This window comes from Numenius arquata, chromosome 2, assembly GCF_964106895.1.
Source record: "Numenius arquata chromosome 2, bNumArq3.hap1.1, whole genome shotgun sequence".
NCBI lineage: Eukaryota > Metazoa > Chordata > Aves > Charadriiformes > Scolopacidae > Numenius > Numenius arquata.
Window position 1 is genome coordinate 63,752,458 of NC_133577.1, and position 17,468 is coordinate 63,769,925.

General features: G+C 42.5%; 1 protein-coding gene across 3 annotated transcripts in view; it reads right to left on the reverse strand.

Annotated features, from left to right (window-relative positions):
• CALD1 (caldesmon 1) overlaps positions 1-16,326 on the reverse strand; it is a 200,784-nt gene extending 184,458 nt beyond the window's left edge. For 2 of the 3 annotated variants that reach the window (XM_074144467.1, XM_074144466.1), the window contains exon 1: positions 16,035-16,223. The gene's annotated coding sequence lies outside the window, so the exon portion shown is untranslated. Of the gene's footprint in view, positions 1-16,034 lie in introns of all 3 variants that reach the window. The other variant, XM_074144465.1, reaches the window with a different exon arrangement.
• Between the last annotated feature and the right edge of the window lie 1,142 nt (positions 16,327-17,468).

A 17,468-nucleotide genomic window follows, 5' to 3' on the forward strand; every position in this document is an offset into this window, starting at 1 on the left:
AGGTTCCTAAGAAAATGCGGCACTTCTGGCAATAGAGCAGTGACTGAAATGCTTTGATGGCAAAGCAGCATTCAAAATTAGATTTCAGGTCCTGTTCCCCTCAGTCACCGGTGGTGCTAGGCACTGTAAAGCCACTGTCCACATTCAAATGGGTGCAAGTCAAAGCCAGGCACATGTTTCTTTGGATGGGCTGCATCAGCTACTAGTAGGAGAAGAAATGCTAAAACAGAATTGAACAGGCATTGATGAAAACCCCCACAACAGCCAAAGAACCGCTGGTTTTTTTTTTAGAAGACTAACGCCCAATCCAAATGACAAACATAAATGTTCCTAAAAGCACTGTAGTGGGGCAATTCAGATTTTATTGTGCATGTGTCATGGGACACCCCAATATTGGAATGATTACTTCCAAAAACTATTGGAAATACCACGCCAGAGAGTATAAATAGAAGAGTACCTACCAATTCTGATGTGCAACCGCTCTCACAAGTTATTTCACAGTTTGTATGGATTATCCCTGAATAATGTACTGGAGATTTTCAGAACAGACATTTTTCTCTAGTGAACTCTCTTTAGTACTCTAGTGAACACAATAGCTTGTTTTAATCTTGAGGGCAAAGGGAGACAGTTGCTCTTTTTGCATCACTTCCAGAGATGTATTCTGTCGTATTCCAAGTAGTTAGAACCAAAATAAGCTTCAGCAGAGGTAAACCTGGCCTGAAATTGCTCAGATTTCAAATGCAATAAGCAGTAAAATGCTACAGCATAATTGCTCAAAAGCTACTGAAAGAAATTCTCCAGAAGCTTTATATTGCTGTGATATTATTAAACCAGAAGTAATATCTGATCAATAAAGCTGAAGTGAAGCAAAACACATTCAAAATAAAGCAATCGGGTAAAAGAGGAAACAACTTGATATCGTGTTGTGACTCAGCTTCGTACAAACCAGCATGTTTGAAACTTGACATCCTCTTAGTACTGCTGGCACGCTCAAAAGTTTTGAGTCAACACCCCTGCCTTGTGAGGAAGAAATTTGCTGAGAGCACAGCTGGCTCCCCAAAAGAATTTCCAGGGATCGCTGAATTGAAAAGGTGAATGTTGGGCAGTGATTTGACTTAAGTCTTTAAATTTAATGCAATGTTCTAATTCAAGATCTAATCCTTTTGAGTTGCAGCATGCCATCTTACTTCTAGTTAGAATCTCCTCCACCCTTTGCCCCCCAAAAACCCAAACAATCAACAAACCAACAAAACCCTTCCTGATATCACCTAAAGAGCTTCATTCAGCTTGACAAAGCTTCACATTTGCATTGGGAATTTGCACTTAACATTGGACAACTGTCCCAGTTTGAAGTAAAACCAAACCAATTTTCTGTTCTGTAACTTTACATCCTAGCTAGGCCTCCTCTAACTCTCTGACATTAACAGCATATTCTGGAGAAAACTGCTCGTTCTCAGAGTGATAAGACCAATGTTTGTGCTCCATGCCAAGGAATGGTACGCAGAGAGGCCCTTGCTTATACTTATTGCTATAACAACCAAGGTCAGCCAAGTTCATTATTTGCCCCTTAGAGGGTCAGAAACGGAAAAAACAGAGGGGTCACATCGGTGGGGAGGAGTGGACAGGAGAGGTGACCCAAACCTGACCAACTGGGGTATTCCATCCCATCTGCCCCATGCTCAGTATAAAAGCTGAGGGATCAAAGGATCAGCCCCCTTCCTGCGATGGCCGACGTCCAGAGAAGACTCTCTCTGTTCACCTGCCTTTGATCCCGATCCGGGTGTTCCTGACTCCAGAGCTGGAATCCAGTTCCCATTCGTCACTGAGTCCAGTCTGGGACTTCCCCAGTGCCTGCTGGTGACGTGACTGTCATCCTGGGAGCTTGATACGGTTTTGTAGATATTGTATCTCTTTCATTATTTTAATCTTTATTTTTATTTTAATATTAATTCTTCATTAAAATAGTTTAGTTCATTCTAAACTTCTGAATCTCCTTATCTCTTTCTCCTCCTCTCTCCTCTTTTGGGGGGGGAGAAGGGCCATCTGTCGGTCCAGTTTTGGTAAGTTCGGCCGAAACCACGACAACAACGCAGTCAGATTTTTTGCATAATGTGTATTATAGGTCATGTTAAAAGAGCATGCAATAGACTGGAACAAGATTTAGCTGATGCTATCCATATAAACATAGTAAACCACTAATTGCATTTCTTTTTAATGAAGAAAAAATGTATAAACAATTTCCATCACAAAAATCAGTGATTTCAGCTGGCTGTAATTCTGCAACTGCCTCTCTTCATCAAGCAGCCAAGCTGGATAGCCACTACCTTCTTTATGAATACTGAATAGGGGCATTATGTCCTTACAGAAAATGCATATAGGTAAGGAGGACAGGTCTTCTTTTATGCACACAACAAGAACACCAACACAAGTGAAGTGTGTTTGTTTTCTACTACTCATGTAAATGTCAAGATGTAATTTATATCAACGATATAAATAAGACATTCCTTCTCTCGTCAAAATGGCCCTTCAGTTAAAGCCAGTTGCACCTGTATAAATGCAAAGTCACATGTGGTAGGTACATAAAGCTTTTTTTTTTCTGGTATTTCAGAGATAAATTTGTGCTCCTTGTGCAGCAGGCAGCACCAAAGCTGTATAAGGACTCAGCTATTTCCATGTATCCTCCTGTCCTTCTCTCTCCTAGACATGTTTCAGCATAAAATCAAAATTGTTCATTTCTGACACGCATTTCAACTAATGCAACACTTTTAGACATGGCGAAAATGAATGCAACATCATCTAAGCTTCTGCTGTCTCTCCATCCCACAGCTTTCATTGTTGCACTGAAGTTTGCCAATGAACTTAGCACCACCTCTGCTTTCTGAAAACAGCTTGACAGATGCACTGCCTACAGAGCCTATTGCCCATTTGCTGAGAATACCTCCAGGAAATTATAAATAAAAGAATTTTTTAGAATCAGTCCGATACAATAAGTGCAGTACTAATACAAGTCCATGGATGTAGACCATCTTAGTATTCCCAGCAGCAGCAAGTTTCCAGCAGTAAAAATCTGGTTCAGCATCTGTTAATCTGTACTTTTACTGATCAAAACCAAAATTGATTGAGGGTGGCCAGGCTAAACATAATACCATAACTCTCCATAATAAACTTATACTTAACTAAGCGGCAAAGGGGAAATTCAGCATCTGTTAAAAGGTATCGCACATCGTAACATCCAAGTCACTAGACAACATCTATTTAGGCCCTGTTCACATAGGAGAATGTTCAGCAGATGCCCAAGGTATTGAATATAGGCAGGAAGAGGGAATCCCCTAACACTTCTAAATGTGTTTAAAATGCTCTTAAATTCTAATCATTCTTCACAGACAAAAATTCCCCTGCTTATTTATCTCTTTCTTTGCCATCAATATGGTAGTCCCAGGAGCTATGTGAAGAAAAGGTAATTAAATAGCAGGCCTATGAATATTATGCCCTGGGATAACAGCATAATTTAGACCTGTGTATCTTGCTGTAGGAGACAGAAGTTCTGGTCTCTGCCCCTACCTTTTTCACAGACTTTCTACACGACCTCAGTCACTTTTATCTCAGTGAAGGGACCTACAATGTGAACAATATTATTTGGCATATAGAGATCAGATTGAATTTGTAAAGTTCTGTTCAGCTAAAGACAGTATTCAAATAGGAATGGGGGAAGGGGGCGGGTTGTTCAGGGCAGAAGCATGCTGGAAACAAGCAGGAGAAAACTTTTCTGTGCTGTATTTAAACAAGAGCTCTCCCACCAAGGTTTCTCTCTCAGCAGCACTTAATTTGCTTAGGAGGAAGATCCAGAGAAGACTAAAAACTTCATCGCAAATCCTCTGAGCAACAGGGCCTCTACTTCATGCTTACTACTGTAAATCTGGCAAAGCACTGCAGCTAGCAGAAGTTGTTTTGGTCTGATGGCAGAACAGCATCCTACATGAAACAAGTTGGTGATCTCAGACCAGTTCTGTAAGAACATATTTCTGCATGCCCACTGGGAATAATTAGCAGTTGTACAAACCACAGGGACACTAGCTTCTGCTGCACTTTTTCTGTGGACAATATAATTAGCTTTGGCACATATAGCGAACAGTGAGAACCCTGTAACAGATTGAGAAGAGACTCATATCCCCACTCCATGAAAGCTTCCTTTTAAACAAGCAAATAGGGCCATTTAAAACGTTCCCCATACTTTACTGCCTTCCCCCCCTTGACTTTGGCCTACAGATCAACCTTAATTACCATCATTCTGCTTTCCTTCAAGGCCTCAAGTAAAGCAAAAATGAAAGTTAACACTACATAACTCCGTAGTCTTAAAATGTTTTCCCTCCATCAGTGGGAGTGCACAGCATCACACTGCAAAACCACATTACAATGAACCTTTACGCCATGCACCTGTAAACATCCCCATTTCAAAGACTGAGCCAAGCGAAAAGCATCTGAAACTGGTGTTTACACTCGTGGGAAATCCTGCTAAAATCAAGGGAGCTGTGTTAAACTCTAACCCTAAAACACAACATGTCAAAGCTCACACTGAAAAGGCTGCAGACTCTGGTTCCAGATGTGCCTGTACCTCAGGCACTGTCATACAGGAGAGCAGGATGACCTAAACACAAGAAACGAGAAACCAAGATGACAAAACCTCTCTCCCTGGCCTTTCTTCACTCTTAGTCATCATCTGCCATGTCTTCAACTGCATGTCCTCATACGCAGAGCAACGGTAAAGCCCATCTCACAATTGCCGGCTGTTGCTGTAGCACCCAAATATCCTGCTTGTAAAGAAACACCTCTGGTGGACTTCAAGAAGTTTTAAAGCTCTTCTCCCTCTTTGAGACCAAAGCTACACTTCTAATAGAGCACAGGCGCCTTCCTACAGTTTGGCAAGATTTAGCTAAACTGAAGGCTGTGCTTGAAGGAGGACGCAATATTGCACAATTCTGAAGAGAGGTTTGACTCCAGAAATACATGGTTCTTATTTCACTGCTTGCTTTGATAGTTTCAAGGCAGAACATCTGCACATGTGGTGCTTTTGTCTGAGCTGGCTTCACAATAGTCATTGTAACCTCTCTTTTAATTCGATATGGTTGAAATTAAGAAGTAAAAAATCTGAAGCTCCCTGCAGAACAGTCTTATTCTGTCGTATTTCTGAACATCTCATCAAGGAAACATCAGAAATCCAATAAGAAAGGCATTATTAGATTCTTTCTCAGAAAAATGAGATGCTTCTTTAGGCCTCCCTGAACCTTACCCCTACAGTTCATTTTGGATTTACACAGGTGCTATTCAAAGCAGAATCTGGCCCCTTCTCCCAGGTGGCCTGACAGATTTACTACAACATGCAGATATGCCCATATATTTTATATGTATGTAAAGCACATTCCCCAAACTAAAACCCTCTCCTAGAGTGTCTCCCTAGGTCTCTGTCTGATTTTGGCCTCATTTACTCCCTTGCAAATGAAAAGCAGTTCCATTGAAGTCAGTGAGGTAACACTTGTATTAAACTAGCGTGAGATCATGTCAGAGCCATGGTCCATAATAAAACCAGCTGCCGTTAACTCTTCTACAAGTTTCCATTCATTAGGGTTTTTTTGCTTGAATTCACATGAGCAATATCCATGGGCCAAGAAACACATTTTAGAATGATAGCTATTTCCCCCTGCTAAAAACTAGAAAGTGCAGCAAACTATCCCAATCCTCACTGAAAAACTGCAGCTTATTGTATTTTGTTAATAAACAGAGGTGTTTATGGACAAAACACGTGTGAATATACTTTAGGGAATCATCCTGCACTGCCTAGAGGAAAGGGACAAGATGACCTAATATGTCTTTCCCAGGTTTTCATTTTTAGTTTTGTGTTTGGTTTTGGAGGGGGGTCGGGTGTGTTTGGTGTTGGTTTGGGTTTTTTTTTTTTTAATGTCTATAGCTTCTGGTGTTTAATTCTAAATCAGGGAAAACCTGGAATGTAAAGATTTAAATTCAGCCTCAGTGACCTGTAAGCACTGAACCAAGATCGATGAAGCTGGTTCTATGCCTGCTAATGCCAACAGCCTTTCCATCAGTACCTTTCCATTGCCTTGAAGGGTCACAGGAGAGACAGAAATAACCTACTCAGATTATAATGTGTTTTCCAGTTCATCACAGCAGTCTGCAGGCTTTCAGGACTGTATAACTCTATTTGTCATATAAGCTAGATTCATGGTGTGTCACCACTTCAATCTGTTCATTTATAATGAAACATATTTCCTACATATACTGTAAATTCCTTTCATTTTTTACTAAGATGAACTGATCTTTATCACATACTCTGATACAGAAGGCAATCACACCATTACACTCTCCCCTTTTGTTAATATTAATTTTGCTATATATTGACTCCAAGAAAAGAGTTCACATCTACTACAGAAGATAGGCATTATTGTTATTTTTTTTTTTTCTGTTCACTATTTTGGAAAAGCTATTAGGTTGTTAGGGCAGGTGGCCCAGGAACTACACACTACTTTTTTGGTTTGATAGATGAAGCAAAAGACATCTTTACTGACCATCTGAGTCCTTTGTTAGACAATGGACTGAACCTCTAAACAGTTCACAAACAGCACCACAGGGAAGGGTGTTGTTCTAAAAAAGATCAATGCAAATTAAAAAATTTATCTTCTAAAATTATGACCTTGACAGCCTTCACTGAAGGACCCCAACAAATAAAGGGAAGGGAAACTCCCATTCACGGCTAGTGCAGAACAGCAGAGCTGAACAAGAAGAACTTCTGTGAAGCTTCTCTCTAGGTAGCCAGAACAAGATTGCACGAACACCAAGCTTGGCCAAAAATCACTTAAAGGAAGGGAAAGCAAGGGAAAAATGTCTCCCTAGCATGCATCATTTATACTTTCCTCTTTTAAGAGGAAAAACTAAAACAAAGCAGTCTCACATCTTCCATTTGGGCTCGGGAAGACCAAAGATGGTAAAAATAAAATAAATAATTTTTTCAACCATGCAATAATACTTTTTGCATCCAATGTGCTTATTATTCAAGGATTTTATCCAGAGGCTCCAGATGCCATTTAAGAAGCTGATATACTGCAAGGTTTTTCATAACAGAAATTCTGGATGGAGAAAAAGAAGCAGATTAGATATATAGAGTTATTTTGGTCTCTAGTTTGGCTTTCCCCAATCATTCCAAGAGCTGGAAAACAGAAGCATTGTGTTACTGTTGCATCACCCAGCTGTCACAATCCAACACAGCTTATTTTGGGTACATTAGGGTTCCTCATGGGCATCAGTCTTAGCACAACTTCATGGTAATGGTCAAATGACATCTCCTCAGAAGTACTGCTGCCCAGGGATGAAAAGCAGCAACATCTCAAAGGAGGCCTAATTTACATCCTCCTTCTCTTTGACTTGAAAGATCTTGACCCTTCAGACGCAGTTAAGCAAGACAGTTTCACCTTTAGCAAAATAATTAAAAAGCCGAACCCACTTTTTCGCATTGAAGAGAGATATTGGACATAAAGCACTACCAAACACAAAAGTCAGTCTTCTTTAACACTAGAAACAGAAATAGGGCCACATCTCAAAAGCAATTCTCTGGTACTGAGAAGCCAAACCACTTGAAGGCTACCAGTCAATAGCTACCCTAACCTGCCAGGGTAAATTTGTTACCACCCTATGCCAGGTCACCTGCAAGAAACTCTGCTTTCTTCACATGGACAAAAACTCATATTAGCAGTTACATTTTTTGAAAATTGTACAGGCACCTAGATGTGTATGAACATAGAAGCTGAACCACACCTCTGCTGTCACACAGCTGTGGTCCCTCCTGGGAGGCACAACATCATCTTGGAGGAGCGGAAGACTGGCTTCAAATCCAGCCAACCTGTCCTGTGGCTGACTACAACATCCATTTTAACTGTGTCAGCTTACGTGGCCTCAGAACATGAGTAAGTGGGTGGTGTGCAATGATGCGCATAGTCTGGGAGATCAGACTGATCAATCAGCCCTTCTGGCCACAAAGATGTAGGTTTTCATCATAATTGCATAGGGGTACGTTCCCAGACTTAATCTCTAAATCTATTAATATGACACAAACTTCATATTTCTAAGGTACTCAATGTAACACAAACAAACATAAAAACTCCAGAAAATGTCCAGCAAGCAGAGAACCTTATGTAGCTCCATTGCTGCAGTCGCTTAACTGTCTTTTTCCTTATGAAATAAAATGCAACGAGACCAACTACTTTATCGCCATGGTTTTGATAGCAGAGAGAGTACTGATCCCTAAACAAAATAAACTGAAAAGCAAGAATGTAAACACAAATGTGCTCGAATGACTTTGCCTCTTAATGTTCTCTGTGTAGAGTTTCACTGCAGAAACTGATGCGGTGGAAGAAAAATCCCTGAAGATCGGGTGGAGCACTGGGGACCCCTTCTGCAACTCCCATCCAAAGCACACTGCTCCCTTCCTTCCCCAAAACTCATCCCTAATCATACACACACACACATTTCCTATTTGCTTCACTCCTGCAGTCCCATCACTATCTCTGAAATACTGGCATTTAACCATTGCTTTTGTTAAAGTTAGTGCTTTATACCTGGGTGAGAATAAGATTTTTGTCTGCTAATCCCAGCCTTTGGTCACATAAATCCACAATAAATGCACCGAAGACAGAGGAGCTACATTTATATGGACTGGTAGAGGAAATGTCTTTTTCTTGTTTGGGTTGTATAGGGGGAAGGAGAGGAAATAGGCTGGTGTGTCTGGTTTTATGAGGGGAGGGTTAAGTGGCAAACCAAACTGCAGTTTACAGGGATCTAAATAAAGGAACAAAAGAAAAAGTAGTTGCAGAGCTTTTAATAACACGCAGTGGAGAAAATTGCAAACAAACTGCAGGCAAAAGTTGCTGCTTTTCCTTTTTATTGTCATAAGGCATTGCTCCTTGATTGCATACTGTGTCCAGTGAATAAGCCATTTACTATTGTGGTTGGAGTGAATGAAGCTCAGACCTTTCCCATATATGGCAGGGCATTTAATCACCAGGGAGCAAACGAGCAGTGGAATTTTACTGGCTTTCTGGGTTTGCAGTGCCCTCTCTTGTATGAAATATCATTTCCCAGTGAATGCTCGTTACTGGGATTTTGACCCAATTTCCTGCTGCCGTTGTCCTTTAGGGGATGTGTAGAAAGCCAAACAAAAAGGGCAGGCTTCTGATAGCAAGCAGCCCACTGTGAATTCTGAGTAACCCAAGGAAATCAAACAGATTTGCACTAAGATAACTGAGGTCAGACCAAATGGTTGGGTTTTTTTTTGAACTAACAATACGGTTTACATCACTGTACAGTTGCTGAAAGCAAGATCAGATTCAGGCCAACCGATGCCCCAGTTGAAACCTCTCCCTCATTTTCACCAATGCAGCAGAAAACAGACAATTGGTGTTTTAAGTTACTGGGGATAGCGGTAGGGAAATTCTCAGCTGGCCTGCTTTTGTCAGTGTAATATACATTAGCCACAGAAATGCTTGGCTCAGTATCATCTGGATTGCCTAAACACTCTTATTCATATTTACAGCAATTAAAATGCTGCACTTCAGTCTTTATAATCCAAGTTTTGTTTGAAGTGGCAAAGCAACAGCTGTGGCTTATCAGACATCTGAATGAAACCCCTCATTTTCATAGCAGGGGTGTGGCTCTGTGTAGGGGGCTAAGCTGTTCCCAAAGCCATAAAACGAAGAAAACTCTCTCCTCTGTGAGGACCCAGGGGTGCAGAACTCCAAAGCCCCCCCCGTGAAGGATGCTGACTAGAGGCATCCTACAGCACTATGCAGGTAAATGAGACCTGACCAAACTCTTCCCCGGATCTGAGATAAACCAACCCGCTCCCATTTCTACAAGTTGCAGCCAAGCTCTAGGAATTTCTTTTCCAAACCTACGAGCTTTAACTAGGCCGGAGGAAAGCCAAATTCTCCCTTGGCTCAATGGCTTTTGAAGTTGCTGAGAGAAAGCAGGTTATCACTAGGTCATTAGGAAGATGCAGACAGAAAGTCCTTAGCCTTTACTCCATCTGCAGCAGATACCAGAAAGCTGAGCAGAAGTTGTACTTGGAACCAGTGCTGGTATGAGAAGGTGATGATGATGATCTGGGCTATTAAACAAGCACTGCTAGGTTCTCTAAGAAGGTGAGGAATTAAAAAGGTCCTGCCTTTGCTTCTGGGATGAGAGAGAGAGAGATTTTACCAGGGTGAACACTGTGGCTAAAAAAAAAAAAAAAAATAAAAAAAAATGGGGAAGGGAGGAGGACCATTTCACCATTAGGGAGCTCACTGTCAAAGAAAAGAATGAAGTGGGAAAAGGGTAGTAACATGCCCTGTGGCAGTCACAGAAAGACAACGGGAACATCAAAGCTTTGCAAATAAGAAACAAACAAGAGCCTGATCACAGACTCCTTCACTTGAGCAGAGCTCCCTTTGATGATGACTGGAATCCAACTGGCACAAGTCTGCAGGACCGAACCTTGACTTCTGAGGGAGCGCAAGAACCACTGCTCCTGCACTCGCTCCACAAGGGTTCATCCAGCCTCACACAGCTTCTCCCTAGCTGGAGCCAGCTGCTTTGGAGAAAGACATAAAACAAGCTGCCAACAAATCTCAGGACCTTTGTTTACAGAGCTGTCATAGGTTCAGGCTCCCTTCGCAATTTGATGAATCATGAATGCTAGTTCTTCCTCACTCCAAGTTATTTAACTTTTAAAAGCGCACACAGCAATTTCCATACCCCTTAGATCTCCACATCCTTGAAGGAAGAATGGGAGGGACAGAGCAAGTGGAGAGGACTGTTTGTGCACACACACGCACATATATGCGTGCGCATTGCACTATGTGCAATGAAATTTTCTTCCTGCATTTAGCAATACCCCCTTTTCCTATTTGTTGGCCTACAGTTACTCTTCTAAATAGATCCAAAACCAGAGCATTTACAGCAAAACTTTATCTCCACAAAACTTTATCTCCCCAAATCTATTTATAACCCTTCTATGAGCTAAATTCCAAAGATTTTTTTTTGCCATTTAAGGACATAAACCAGAAAATGTGCAAACGGGTGGGTTCCACTTTGCTTCACACCCTCCGCAGCAAGTCTCAAGGGAAATGCTCTTTATTTGTATTCTGTACACAAGAGGGTGTGGAAACATGTAATGTTGTTTCCATTGCCTGAAATCTTTCCCTAATATTTTCCCCGCTGCAGCCTGGCCTGGCCCCAGGACTTACAATTTCAAGTGCTCTCATCAACATGAAACTGGACAAGCAGATAAGGTTCAGCAGCTTGCTCAGTAGTTTCTCTTCCAAGCTTATGACACTATGGCGGGTCTGTAAGTAAAAAGCTGTCATCCTGTGTTTTTGGTATATGCACAACAACTTCACAGGAAGGCTCTGTCTCAGACACAGCAAGCCCAGTTAAATCCGCAAGCACCCAAGAAGTTCCCTCCAGACATGTCAGCTCAGCATCACTATTGAGCCTGGTCCATCTTCCACCATATTCATTTGGCTTCAGTGGTTGTGTACCCACAATCCAGAAAAAGTTAATTTCTGGTAGAGCATGTATCCGTGTGAAGAAACAAAAAAAGTGTATGATCTTGCTGGCAAATAGTCAAAAATAAGGTTTTAGCCAGTGCTTAAACTTGGCATTTTGGCATTACAAATTCTTTATAAACAATAATGATTTAAGCCCCAGCAGCCCCATGGGCTAAATACAAAAAGGCATGGATTATCCTTTACTTGAAGACACAGAAACAGACACGCAGCCATTAAGTGACTCACCAGGTATTTATGACCACAGGAAAAAATTCAAAGGAGAAATTACTCCAGTGGCTTCAGATATGGCTGCTTCTTTCCATTCTCTCTTCCCCCTGCTTCCTCAGTTATTTGCTCCCACCCCAGCAGGACAGTCCCCTCAAACACTTCTTCCTGGCTTCAACCCAAAGTCCCATAAACTATAGGTAGGATCTTCTGACCAGGAGGTGCCCCTATGCTTCATGGACAGAGTTTTTCCCTCTCAAGGGGCAGACACAAGGGGCAGGGAGCGGGAAAGAGGCATCAGCTAGCACTGGTGGTTCCTGACCATAGGTGGAGGAGGTGGGTACCCCAGCTCATAGCCCACCCGCCTCACCTCCGGGGAGCCCAGCAAACCTGGGCACTGCTGTAGCTGGATGCACAGCAGCTGCTGCAAAACATAAGCAGAAGCCAGGAGGTTTGCAAGTGAGAAAGTCCAGAAGGCTGCATTCCTCCCGGGGCAGCCAGCGGTGCTGGGGGAGAGGGACGCGGTGGGGACCACGCTGCTGATGCCGGTATCTGCTTGGCAGCCAGGCTGCCTGCCTTGCACCGTTTATCAGCACTAAACAGAGTTCCAAAGGAAAAAACACATGAAAAGAAGCGCTTTCTAATGCAGGATGTAAACCTTACAGCTAACATACCAGGGCTAGCGACTAAGTAACGGTGTTACATGCCCTGACCTTCTTGCTTAATCAAATCTGTTTCAAGAAAAGCAGGAGCAAGCTCCCCCAGGGGTGGGAGGGATCCCAAATTACAATGTACTGAGCGTCCTTCCCCGCTGGGCCAGCTGAACTGTACAAAAGCATCAGGAAAAGCAAAAAGAAATTGTTACATAGTTCAACCGTCCTATGACCTCAGTGTTTCAACCAGAAAGGTCAGATCTAATCTGATCTTCAAATGCCTTTGAGTCATATTTCAGCCTTAGCCAAATCCTCGACAGACCGTTTGGAGGCATGCTACAGCTGCCCAGCAAACACCAGCACCAAAAGAATAAATACCAGCATGTAGGTTGGTGCCTTGTCTCCAGTACAGATGCCCCCAAAGCCCGTTCTCACCAGGTCATGGGGTTTTAAACCACCCAGGAGCTACAAGCAAAATCATCAAACCGGCCCCTGCACATGCACATTTCTCAAGGTGAGAGCTCTAGTAAGGAAGCGGCTTTCTTGTTACAAGCTGCCAGGGGGTAGTTACCGAGAAGAGACAATTTTTAAAGAATGAGAGCTTGCTTTGAAGATAGACTCCCACTCTTTGCAGTCACAGGCCTGGCTGCCTCAGGCTTTGTACACCTGGAGCCCAATCCTGCAAACTCCCCATAAAGCTCCTCTCAAAGACAACGAAAGGTTCACAGGACTGAGCTTCCCATTCTGCCCTGTTACCTTTTTTGGTGCTTTCTGCAATACCCAGTAGAGTCCAGACAAGCACTGCAGATGGACAGCTAATGCTGCTCTCTTGGCTCTCTCTTTCTTAGGCATATATGGTTTCCTGTCCCTCTTTGTTCACACACAGCGATCAAATGTAACCAGGTTGTACCCTTGGCAGATAGGGGTTAACAGCTCCACCGGATCTTTCATACAAATGAAAACTCAGGCAGCCAGCAGAATAGGTCTCATGTAAGCAACTAGTTAGAAACCAGAGTATTTTAAACAGTCCCAGGGCATTTAAATCTTATTACTCCTGCCGGCCCTCACTTTTCTGCAATGAAAAGATCACCCCCATAGGCAGGGCCACTCCAGCTGCACAAAGGGAAGGGTGAAAGAAGGAGAACTTCTAGCCAGGCTCTTCATAGACCCTCCCTGGCATCTTTCTCTTCAATGACAGAAGTTATATCCCAGAGAGCAACCAGCAAAAAAGCCTTGCTTTACTTTTCTAGTCCAACCACTTGGAATCAGTAGTTCTGCGCCCTAACCCCATGTGGGTCCAGACAGATGCTGACCAGCATGCCTCCATGCCACACGTGGCCCCACGTGGAGACTTTGAGGAATAAGAAATCTTCCCATCTTAATGCACTTCAACTTTCTCTCGAATGCCAGCCAGAAGACCTTACAGACCCCCTTTCCTTTCAAGTCTCCTAGCTTTCAGTGTCACTGTTGTGTTGTGTATAGTGTTGGACAAGAAATAAAAGCACAAGGGAAGTTACCCCTTTCTCAGGCTGCTTTGTGTCAGAATAATGCTGAGAGCATATGAAGTAGCAATTGTGGAAAATCCCTTATTCTCCTAATACATGCTTACATCACTCACTGTCAAAGCATATTCAGAGTACACAGGACTCCCCTTGCGTCAGATCCTGCGTGCGTTAATGATAGTATTGATTTCACCAAGACTAATCCTGTGAATGAAGGCTGTGGAATTGATCCTCTTGTCATTGCATGCTGCAACAAAGAGGAGTTTTCAGGAAATACAAGTTATTTCAATTTGGCCTCTTGTTCACAGAGGCATCTTATCCGGCGGTTCTCCCCTGCCCTCCTGGTTTAGCTATTACATTAATGTGTGCAGGCTTTATTGACTAAGATACCTGCCTATCAGAAAGCCTCCCAAAGAAGGGCGAACCTGTACTTTCTTCAAATATGTTGGGAATAGGTCAGATTCACTTTACCTTAAAGGAAATTTAATTAAGCAATTGGACCACTTACTTCCTTGAAGCACTGCTACATTTGCAATTTATGTTAAAACAGTCCCTTTAATTGGTTTTGGTGTATGTTGGTTTAGGATCTCATTTTGTCTCTCAATGGCAGGAGAAAAAGGTATGAAATTTGTTTGCAGATGCATATGCTCACAGAGAACCTACTGCTACTTTTAATGAGACAGAGAAAGAATGGAGGTAGGGACCCAGGGTTCTTTGATGGCAAATCATACAAGCACAGTCATTCACAGTATGGTATCTAAAATAGACAAATTATAATAAATACATGGTTCTCACAAAAGAAACACTCTCCCTCCTTATTTTCTTTGAGCTGCTGCCAAGGAGGGAATGTGTTCTTTTCACAAATTATTGTCCTGTATGCCTCTTAGCAAGAGAAGCCTTCTCAGCTACACAAAATTGCATACAAACTGCATACTCTGAAAATAAACATTCCCCAAAAAGTCATTTTAAAACAGTTATCTTGCCCATTCATCCAAACAATATATGATACATGAGAAAATTAATTTCTATTGCTGCAGGTCTGGCCAGAAGTTAGTAGTTTGGTCAACATCTGCTGCTCCCAAGTACCCATCTGCAGCTAACTCCATCCCTCCCTTCATGTTCCCAGCTTTTTCTCTGAGAAATTCCCTGCTACGCCGAATATCGTGCTATCAGCAGCCAGCCTTGCACAAAGCTTTCAAACTGCCCGAGCGTGTCAAAGGAGCTGGGAAGAAGAGCCTGCTCGCTGGCTCTCCCCGGCAGCGCTCTGACTGACACACAAACACACACAGACCCAGACTTTTAAGAGCTCCGGTCCCACCCCAGCGCATTTTTCTCTCTCCCTTTTAACAGGAAAGACAACTTCACAAGAAACATTCTGGCAGTACGCTGCTGCGCATGTTGAAGGCTGGAGACAAAAACGGATGCCGTCTATTGTCAACAATACTTCTATGAAAGGCTGCCATGACGGACATCTGCTCCAGCAAGTATCAGATCAGTTACGTTAACCAGAGCTTTACTGTATCTGTATCAGTTACGCCGGGAGACTGCCTTTACAATCAGGCTGCCCTGAAAGCTCAGGTATTAGGTTGCAAAATTAAAAGCAGTTCGCCAGCCATTGCCACGCTAAAAATGTTTACATTGCAATTCCTTTTTTTAAAAAAAAATAAATAAAAAAAAGGAAAACTAAAGAAAAACAGATAGGTTATTTCTCCACTAACAAACCCGCCGCAGGAACTCACATGGAGTGGGACCGGCACAGATCCTGCCCTGGACCCAGACTCTTGCCCCCACACCTCCACATTAGGGTCTGCTGGGGTGGGCGAGCATGCACCCCCCCCTCCACCCGCCCGGCACAGATATCACCCTTAGTTCACCGCAAACATCTGGAAAGAAGTGGGGGGGTGGGGGGGTCACGAAGAGAGGAGGGGAGGAAAAATAGTATCCGACACTTTCGCACTATTTCCACGGCTCGTTAGATTTCGCATGCTGCTTAATCTCTAGCCATAATGCAAACGCAGTCAGAGCAGCTCATTCCCAAACAAATACATATCTTAAGCCCTTACCTCTGCAGCTGAAAAGTTTTCAACTAGTAGGAAGGAAATGAATAACTGGCTGCTTGGGCAGGAGCACAGCAAGAAAGGCACACCAGCAGCCTCACACACAGCTCTATTCAATAAAACTACAGCTTTTCCTTGGCCCCTCCCAAAAGTCAATGCTAAGTGAATACATATCCCTTATGTTTACAATTGGCAGGCAGCGGTATGCATTGTCCTCAATTTATTCTAATAGGCAGCCAATGACTACGCACAAGCCAAGGTGGGTTCAGCCTGCCTGCAGAGATGCCTGTCATTCCCTAGGCATGCTCAGGAAGCCACTCATCAGAAAACCAAGACCTAAAAAGCTCCGAAAATTCGTGCAAGCTGCCAAAACTGTCTTGCTACATGCCCTTTTTTGGTTATCCTTAGCAGGGCCTCTGAAAGTAAATCCTCTGTCAGGAACAATCATAAGAAATGTTAATCTTGGAGAAAGAGGCTGTCTTGTTGAACACAAATGGAGCTTAAAAAAGGAAATACACTGAATGGAAAGGGACACAGTAAACATATTTACTTTTTGCACCAGTTAAAAAAAAAAATCAAATAAATAATTTCACCACAGCTAAACTTCATTGTATTTTTTTTAACGAGGACCACATGTAAAAGGGAACACAAACGCTCTGCTGTGCAAGCTTGATTCTGCAGAAAGAGAGACGCACCAGTGGGAAAGGCACATGAAAGATGAGTTGGCAGCCCTCGCAGCCCGTTTCCATTTCAAATAGTACAACAGAAGTTACATATAGAATATCCGTGTTCTGAAAAATAACTTTTAAAGGGATTCAAAACTTTGATGATGATCCTTAGCAAGTTGGACTAGTAGGATACACAGGTTTAGTTTATAGGTACACAGTTATTTATCTAGACAGATACTTTACTATAAGGATCTACATCTACATATTATGACCAATACTTTTCACTGTCTTTGAATACCATAGATAAAGTACGCTTAGATAATGTTTTATCTTTGTTTGTTTTGCTTTAGTGATCACACACTATTGATAATTTTCTAAATTACGCAGACAGCTTAAAAAATGAAAGAACAGATGAAGACTAATGCTGGAAACAAGTGAGCTACATAAACTAATTAAGAAAACGTGAAAATAAATACAAAAATTATTGCCGAGGAAAACAGCCCAGTACACAGATCCTAACACACGCTTGTACCAACCACTATGAAGAGCTCCAGGAGAACTGCTGACTGCTCTAAGGGGACTGGATTCCAGACCAGGAGATATTCTGCAGATTCATATTTGACAATACTATACACAAAACCGGTTAGGGGGAAAATATGTGTAAGATGACTTTGCAGCTGAATGGGCTAAACTATTTTAATGCCTTTCTGGGTCTATTTTTCTGGCCACTGGGCCCCATGGATTTAGTCACATGTGTAACACAAGAAGGATT